The sequence below is a fragment of the Asparagus officinalis genome, chromosome 4 (genome assembly GCF_001876935.1).
Source record: "Asparagus officinalis chromosome 4, Aspof.V1, whole genome shotgun sequence".
NCBI classification, from domain to species: Eukaryota; Viridiplantae; Streptophyta; class Magnoliopsida; order Asparagales; family Asparagaceae; genus Asparagus; species Asparagus officinalis.
Genome location: NC_033797.1, coordinates 990,261 through 1,000,181, shown reverse-complemented (window position 1 = coordinate 1,000,181; position 9,921 = coordinate 990,261). Strand labels below are relative to the sequence as shown.

The window sequence follows — 9,921 nt, the reverse complement described above, 5'->3', positions numbered from 1 at the left end:
TGTCGGGTCTGCAGTTTTAGATGAACCTAACGTGCATGGGCTGAGATCATTGTATTGAGAATGCCACTGAAGATTCTTTTTTCCCCTTATTTATGTACAATTTAGAACCAGGGTTGGTACTTGGTATGTGTCAAACATTATGTCAGTGCATGGAGAGTTTGGCATGTGAACACTTTCTCACTTTAGATCACAAGCTTTGCACGCTTCAGCCATCCATGGATATTATTGATGCTTCTCTTTCTTTTTCTTTTTGCACTATATAATAGCAGTTAAGTCTGCATCCCTGCTTTGCAACGGTAAAGGTGTGTTAGCTAATCTATCCCTGTTCTTTATTATACATGCAAATAATAACTAATCTCGCCTACTTTTTTCTATGAATTTCGGGTGTTTTTACTTGCTAGAAAATTCACGAGCAGCTAAAAGCATTCAAAGGAAGCCAGTAAAAGCGTCTAGCCTCACACGTCAAAAGAAAGGGGAAGAGGATACAGAAAAGCAGCAGCAACAGCATATCTTTGTTAATCCATCCAACCAAGGAAAGAATATCTTCTTTAAATTCATGTAATCATCTTTCCCTTCAGTTCTCTTCAAATCCAAGGCTTACTCTCTCTCCCTCTCTCTTCCTCAGGATCTCTCTTGCAACCATGACGAATCCCAGCCTTCAGCTGCCATTAGTTCTTCTCGCTGTCCTGTTCGTCATCTCCGCTAAGTTAGTAGTTTCCACCAACGACGATGACAATACTATTCCAGCTGTAACGGGCACTTGTCGATCCTACTGTGGCAACATCACGATAGACTATCCGTTTGGTCTCCATCCTGGCTGCGGTCACTCAGGCTTTCGCGATCTTCTTTACTGCATGAATGGAATGCTTATGCTTCACATCCCTTCTGGTACCTACAGAGTCCTGGATATCGACTATGCCTACGCTTCTCTCACCCTTCATGACTCCTCCATGTCAGACTGCTACTCCCTCTCTCTGTCCTCCAAAAATTCCACTGCCAGTGGCTTTGTTGTCGAGCCATGGCGCACTCCTTACCTTTCCCCTGCTCCGGATAACGTCTTCATGCTGCTCGGCTGCCATGCTGATTCGCCACTCTTTCAAGGTACGTATCATGTATCTGTTTGTGTGTTTATATATTTCCTTATAGCTGATGACTAACGACATACTCTTAATTATTTATTTAAGGATTCCCTGGAAAGCACCTCCCTTGCCGTAACATCTCTGGTATGGGATGTGATGAGTATTACCAATGTCCAGCATGGGAATTCAGCAACATGAGTCCCCGGAAAGCTGACTCGGCTTATGGATCTGTTAGCCCACCAGAGTGCTGTTCATTGGAGTTTGGTGCAATCCGATCGATTAATTTGACTCACCTGCAGTGCCAGGGGTACAGTAGTGCGTATAATCTGGCTCCGTTGAGGGCAAGAGGACCGGGAGAATGGTCATATGGTATAAGGGTAAGCTACTCTCTACCTGAGGAGGAGGAGGAGGAGTGTGTGGATATGATCCACAGAGCACTAGTGAGGTGTGCATCTGTCCAGGTGGCCTCAATTCCACTTCTACCTGTGATTCGGGTAAGAAATTCTGTGCTCTCTCTACTCACCTTATTTCCACATGCTTTAGCTTAGTCTAAGAGGGAAAGGATACTAATTTTAATTTTTGTTATTGTCAGCTAATTAATCCCACGGACGACATTGCAGATTCTGGTCATAGAGAAATATATAGCTAATGCCATATTTCTAATCATAGAGAAGTCAGCAAATGAATTGATTATTAAAAATTGTACTATCATTTTCCAAGAAAAGATCTGTGCAATAACGACTATTTGGTATTGGTAGCTCTTTGAAATGATAGATTGCATATTGGATATCACCCCATCATTCTTTATACAGAGATCTTAGCCCTTTTCCTAGACAAGAAGAAAGGATTCTCTAAAGATTTTAATAAGTATGCTCGTCTTATCCTGTCAAATATCTGTAAATTTTTTTTTCTCAACTAATACATTCTCAACTTCCTGAAATATTTCAGTTTCCAGATTTATCTTTCTATTTTTATACCTGTTGCCGACAATTTAATGCCATCAATCAATGCTGCTATCTTGCTGCATGCATGCTCTAGAATTGTATGCAGCATCATTGTGCATATAACCTTTATTAGCTCTAAACTTTATGAAGTTGAAATATAACATTCACATGTTTGTTGTCGAATGTCAAACTTATGTTGTGAAATCCAGGTTGATTAACATGCATCTTTTATTCTTGTAGCGTTGAAACCAAATCAATATGTAAAACCACAATGCTCAAGGGCTTAAAAATTTTAGACTCTTAAGGACTGATTGGTACAAAGACAGATTGCTTATGTCAGTATCTTTGTCTTTATTTATTTTTGCAGTTAGCTCGTTGGCCTCGTCCGTCAAGTGGAGATCATCCCTGATTAGTCTGATTGGGGGTAAGCTTTCAGAGTTATGGCATTACTAAACTTCATACTATATTTTGCTGCCATGGAGGAAAAAGTAATTACCCATAAATACTAGGATAACATGTTCATGAGACTGTATCTAGTTTTAGGGAAGAATCAATTATGTTTCATTTGAAAGTATGATTCTTCTCCCAATTTTGTTCTCTTCTTGTGTGTTAGCTTGGAATTGGGTACTAGATTTTTCATATGACCTTGCACATGCAATACCGGTACTGTGCTTTTCGTTTGTCTCCAATGTGCATAGAATGATCGTAACAGAAAATAAAAGCATCTTGCATCTCCATCGCTATTGGGAAGGCTCATTCCTAGGGAATTTGAAGGTTTCCTCTTACAGTTGCATGAGCTTCAACCATATAACCAGAAAGCGTAGTTCAACCTACTCACTGATGGTCTGTCAAGGTTGACATGGTGCTCCGTTGTTACTTATTTATACTTATCTGTCTAGATTTCTGTGAAATTTCTTGGTTTAAAATATAATAAGAAACTTTTCAGATATTGAAGATGATTATAATAACCTTCCTCTAAAGCTATGGTGCATGGTCACTTCTTCTAATGGAAATTTGGTGTGTCTTTACACTTTCGTAGCATGACATATGTGTTCATTTGTGTTCAATACTTGCAATATGTAAACCAGTATTCATCTTGAAAACATGTACAAGATGAAGTATTTATATAGCGTTCTGAGATTTTACGAGATAGCCAAGATTGTCTATCCATAGCCTTCTTATGAGACCGAGGTCTGTGTCATTCCTTCAAGCTTCTGTAATAAACTGTAACCTACCAAGATTTGTCTCATATGTTTTATGATAAATAACCCAAATCACACAGGAACGAAACCAATTGTTTTGTCTAAAGTTTATAAAACCAAGGAAATTGGTCTGATCTGAGGAGTTTTGATGTCAGCAATGGCATTCTTTAACCGAAATGAGCATGAGCCACTTTCCAATGATGTACCCTGGTGAAGAAAATATATCAGCGAAACACATAGGAATCAGTGGAAGCTATGTTTAAGTTCCTACACCAAATAAATGTGTTATTATAAGTTGTAACGCGACACTTACCAATTTCTTGCATTGTAAAAGAGCTTAATACATAATTATATGTTTATTAATGCAGGATTGGCGATTTACACGGTGACGTGGATATGTTCATTCTAAGAGGTTGCGATGAACCTTTCTTCAGTGTTCTGCAGCATATATTCTCCTTTTCCTTTGCTTGGTTCTTGCTGAGAGTGCTGAAAGTTCATTTTGAAATGTGCCTGTGTTTGACACTAATTTTTGAGGATGTTGGCTTTTTGAGATTGTCAGTGTCATTTAAAAGGTTAATCATTTTGCTAGTTTTGTGAGCAGATTGTCTCGTGCATGTGAAGTGTGCTTTGTTATATAAGAAATCTAAGCAGATAGTTTTCTTCATTGTATTTCTGTGTTGGGATTAGACATCAGAAACGATGGACGCCAGATGTAAATGATTGGTTTTATAAGATGGTTGATGTTACTCTCTATAAGCAATAGTATTGTCCATCAATGTAGAGTTCAGATAACTAGGTGGAGTTGATTTGGTATATAACCTTGAGAATTTTATTTGTTCCATGATATTAAGCATGATTGGAAATAATAACTTTAAAGTTTATTTTTTTTTAACTCTTATAAAAAGGAAAAGATAGTAACTCAGTCGGCCTTCGATCTTCACCGAGACGTTACTCTCTGCTAATTCATCTCAGAAGATGTATCTCTAAAAGTTTCACTTCAGTACCTTAACAATTAGGGTTGCAAAAAAAAAATTCAGTATGTGAGAACTTATTCGTATTTGTTAGGATGAGGATATGATTACTAACATATATCTGATATGATATGGTTGTGGATGCAATTATACAGTGTAATACCTGTATACATATTCGAAATATCTAAATATATGTTGGTCAAATGGGTGCAATAGTTTTCAACTTTAGAATAATATATTTAAGGTTAATTTTGATGATCAAGAGATCTAATCTTAGCTTTTCGGATATAAATAACACAACAATGAACTCTCTTGTATCGTAAGGACTATATATTTTCAATATTATAAGGTTTTCCTGTATCCCTTTTGTATCCGCATTTCGGATACGGTTATGAGCAGTGGCGGAGCCAGGAATTCATAATAGAGAGAGAGTGTGTGAGTGTATAAACACATGATACTACTAATTTTTCTCTCCCACTCAATATAGTCAGGAACTTTAATGAGATACATAAGATATTTAACAGAACACAATTACAATTAACCTCTATGTATCTTCATGTTTGAAACTATTGGATTATGCATAACAGCCTTATTCGAAATTTCACTTGATACATCTATTTCAATGTAAAATTATGTTTTTTTTTATTTTTCAAAATTGATGGTAGCACTTTGATCTGTGGTGAATTGGGTCATTTAAGTTAATGAACACTTAGGATCACTTTATTTGTGAAGTTGGCTCATTAAAAGTTAACAGATCACTACTCAACAGTCACATGCCACCATTTAGGGGGCATTTGGTTGCTTGCAACTGTAGTTGCAATGTAAGTGTCACTTGCGTGCAACTGAGACATTGCAACTCTTCTTATATGCAACTACAGTTGTAATTATTTGGTTCAAAATTTAATTTTATAACTTGCAATTACAGCTATTTGATTTTGCTTGTAACTTTACATATGCAACTTATATTTTTACAACTAATATATTATTAAAGTTATTAACTCTTTTCACGTTTTCACAATATTTATTTTTTTTAAAAAAATTATGGTTTTTATTATTAAGTAAATTGAATTTTAAATTAAAAAATCGTAAGGTAATATGTTTTAAATTAATATTTTATTAAAATTTATTTTTAAATAATAATATATTTTTCAAAATAAAATAATTTTGCAAAATACTATTTTAGGTAAAAATATAGTTTTATAAATGAATTTCATTCAAAAAGAATTCTTTATCATATATTGTTTTGAAACAAATTATTTTTTTTGAACATATACTAGTGAATTTTTTAAAATTAATATTTTAACAAAGTATAATAGTTTTCAAGGAAAATTTTATTTTTAAAAAAATAATACTTTTCTATTTATTTTCTAAAATTAGTTTTCAAGAATTTTGTTAAAAATAATATTTTCTTCTTCAAAACATATTTTTTAAGAAATATTATTTTTAAAGAAAATAATATTTTTACACAGTTAATATAATATTTTGAAATTAATACACATTTTTTAAATTTAATATATTATTTTAAAAATTAACATATTATTTTCAAAAGTAATATATTCTTTTGGAAAATAATATATTATTTTTAAAAAAGGAAAAATTGTGTCAAGGCTCCAAATTCCAACTTTCAATGTGCCCCAGCCCCCTATATTTTTTTTTATGTACTGCAACCCCTTCTTTTTGAAAAAAAATGTGTCTAGGCCCCTCCATCATGATTCTAACTCATATCAGCAGATGACTAGACATGTCAGCTCATGATTAGACATGCCAACTGGCTTAAATCCCAAATTTACCATTATCTTTCTCATGTCAGCGGATGTTAACTCTTAGAGTTAACATGTTAACTCTAACAGTTAACATGTTAACTATTAATAGTTAACATGTTATCTGTAAGAGTTAACATGCTAACTGTAAAAGTAACATGTTATAACATGATAATCATGACCGCCGTCGCCCACGCGAAGTTCCTTGGGACGGCACCGGCGACGGAAGGGGGGTAAAATTAAGATTTTGGATGGAGTTTGCATTGGAACTTGGGGAGAGGGGCCTGGGCATAATTTTTTTTAAAAAAAATGGGGCTGCAACACATTGTTGAAAGTTAGGGGGGCTGGGGCACATTGAAAATTAAAATTTGGGGTCTTGAAGCAATTTTCCCTTTAAAAAATAATACATTATTTTAAAAATATAATATTTTCAAAAAATATTTCTTAAAAATAATACTTTTTGTAAAATATTATTTTATGAAGAAAATAATATTTTGTAAAAAATAGTATTCGATGAAAAGTAATATTTTTATTTTTTTCAAATGATTTTATTTTTAGTAAAATGTTTTTTAGAAAATTATTTTTAAATAATTTTATTTTTTAAAACATTTTTAAAGAAGTTATTATTATAATAATTTTTAAAATATTATTTTAAAATCTTTAATTATTTTTTTTTAAATATTAAGTAATGATTTTAATTTTAGTAAATTTGACTTGCAGTCATTTTTAACGTAAGTCATATGTTGCAATTAGACAAATTTGACCCCAATTGCATTAAAATAAATGCTTACTACTGTCAGGACCCCAAATTCCAAACCTAAAAAGAATATTGGAGCATGATTTTATTTTTTAAAACATTTTTAAAGAATTTATTATTATAATAATTTTTAATATATTATTTTAAAATCTTTAATTAATTTCTTTTTTTAAATATTAAGTAATGATTTTAATTTTAGTAAATTTGACTTGCAGTCATTTTTGACGTAAGTCATATGTTGCAATTAGACAAATTTGACCCCAATTGCATTAAAATAAATGCTTACAACTGTCACGACCCCAAATTCCAAACCTAAAAAGAATATTGGAGCATGATTTTATTTTTTAAAACATTTTTAAAGAATTTATTATTATAATAATTTTTAATATATTATTTTAAAATCTTTAATTAATTTCTTTTTTTAAATATTAAGTAATGATTTTAATTTTAGTAAATTTGACTTGCAGTCATTTTTGACGTAAGTCATATGTTGCAATTAGACAAATTTGACCCCAATTGCATTAAAATAAATGCTTACAACTGTCACGACCCCAAATTCCAAACCTAAAAAGAACATTAGAGCCGGACTAAATCTGTGATGAATCCTCCAAAATATGCATTCATTAAAAGACCATCAAAATAATATCTTCATTGAACTAAAACCAACAATAAATATTCTCTATAATCTCTTCATTGAACTAAAACCAACAATAAATATTCTCTATAATCCCAAAAATCAACATTAATCCAATTAACTTGATATGAACAAATATTCCTCAAGTTGATCCCAAAAATCAACATTAATCCAATTAACTTGATATGAACAAATATTCCTCAAGTTGAAATAAAACTCGACCTAAAGGAAAGAAATCTCGTAATTACACGACTCTCAATTCATCAATTAAATATCAAGACTTTATTTAACCTTCACCTAAAAGATAATAACAATCCTGAAATTTTATTCCTTTCTCCGTTCTATGAATTTGGCAAATCCTCAATTCCACCTAATCTCGTGTCTCTGAAAAGAATGAAAACAACACAATGAGTTCACAACTCAATAAGTGGATAAATTCATACTTATACATTGGTTTTGCAAAACTAAAAATAAATTGACTTGATAAACAAAATACTAAAATAGTAAAAATTATAATGCAACATTTCAAAATATATACATGCAATGGAAATAAGCAAGTCACGTCTCAATGCGGTCAACACTTTGATACTCCGGTTGACTTGGCAAACCCCACTATTATATATATAGCCCGTGGTCGGTACGGTGAGACCCAAACTTTGGCTCTTAGCGCTAAAATAAAAACCTCATAGAGGCACATTGAGCTTTGTTTTAATAACTTGCTTATATCCGACATATACCGGTATATTGACTTGAGATGCATATGCTTTAAGAAAATTGATCAAAGTTCGTAAAACTAAATATGTTATACCAAAAATGCCAAAACCCAACCAATAGTGAAATCAATCAACCACATATGCATCTCAACCTACTACTATATGAAAAGACATAACAATTAACAAGAAAAATAAGCATAGGCTTATACCAAATATTCATGTGCGTCACCTCCAAATCAACATTTAACATGTGAGTAAATTACACAAAATGATATAATCCATCAGAATTAAATTCGCATATAATTAATATAATTTTATATAAAAAAATACGCAGTGCACAATACATGAATTCACCACTTACCACAATCCCGAAAGAAAATCGAAATACCACTCACGATGTCTCCTCGAAGCCACTCAAAACCCCTAAAGAAATACATATAAATAAGGATAAATACTGTAGTAAACCCTCAGTTCAAGATCCTGCTAAAAATAATCAAAAAGCCTACAAACTAATAGTGCGCTATATATTCAGTCACATATACATATATCATTCTCCCTTTAAAAGAGTGAGTACTAGAAAAATTTTTATTTCTCAAAAATGCCCTTCATTTTTCATGAAATTAACCAATTTACTCTATTATCATAACACACAATCTTACTAAATCACATTAATTAAAGGTTTATATTATAGTATAAATATTCTTTATATTATTAAATAAATTAAATCTAATATAATAATTAAATCAGTTATCATAATAGTATTAGATTATCAAGCATGTGATGTTTTAATATATTGTAGGAATTATTATTTATGTAATGATGCAACTCCAATTAGATTATAATAGTACAAATTTATATTAAACATTAGATTTTTAATAGTATAAGATTATAATTAAACATTAATTTTTTTAGTGCTTATCAACTACAAATAAGGTTTATATTTCATCTAGAGTGGTTTTAAATAAAAAATTAATTTTTTTAGTGCTTATCAACTACAAATAAGGTTTATATTTCATCTAGAGTGGTTTTAAATAAAATTTGAAATAATTAATTATGTAACTCTAATTAAATTAATTAATTAATCATTATCTAATCGGCTTGTTAACAATAACTTGGTGTTTATGTGCGCATATGTAAAGACATAGATGAAACGTTTTATTCAAACTTCAATAGTTTATAGTGTCTGAGAGACACAAACCAAGATAGAAAATAGTTCATACTTCTGTAATTCTACCTTAAGTAGTCCCCACAAACTTAGATTTTCTAATGAGTGAAAATTTGATGTCCTTCTAATGGAAACATTTCATAAAAAAAAAGAAAATTAGTAGTTTGAAAAGCTTCTTTTGTGTATTAACACATTTGACAAGTGAGCTCCTTTTGATACCTTCAACAAATTATCACGAACACCTCCAACTTCCAGCTGTTTCATCACACTCTCTATATAGTCTCATTCCCAGGTCCCCCCTCTACCACTCTTCACATAATAAATACTAGGTTAAATCAAATGATTAAAGTATCCAAGTTCTACTTTTTCCCCCTCTGCTACTCTTCTTTGCTCTGCCAATGCAAGGAAATTAAAGGAAGACGGATAGTTTGAATAGTAAAAGATTTTGCTTCTGCCATTGAGGCAAGCTCGGTATTAGCGGTGAGGTGAATTTGATGAAGGTGGTTGTAGCGAGCTTGGCAATTTCGATAGTATGGCCCGGAGACGATGCCAGAGGATGTGGAGAAGCTAGGTTCGATGGTCAATTGTGGTTAATTCGATGAATATGATGGGTCTGACAAAGGAAGTAGTGGCAAGTATTCGATCGAGGAAGGGGATGTGGATTTGGAGGTGGTGGTGAAGCTTTCGGTGGAGAAG

The 9,921-nt window shown here is 32.0% G+C and overlaps 1 pseudogene; it reads left to right on the top strand.

Moving 5' to 3' along the window:
- LOC109836297 lies at positions 74-3,963 on the top strand (annotated as a pseudogene).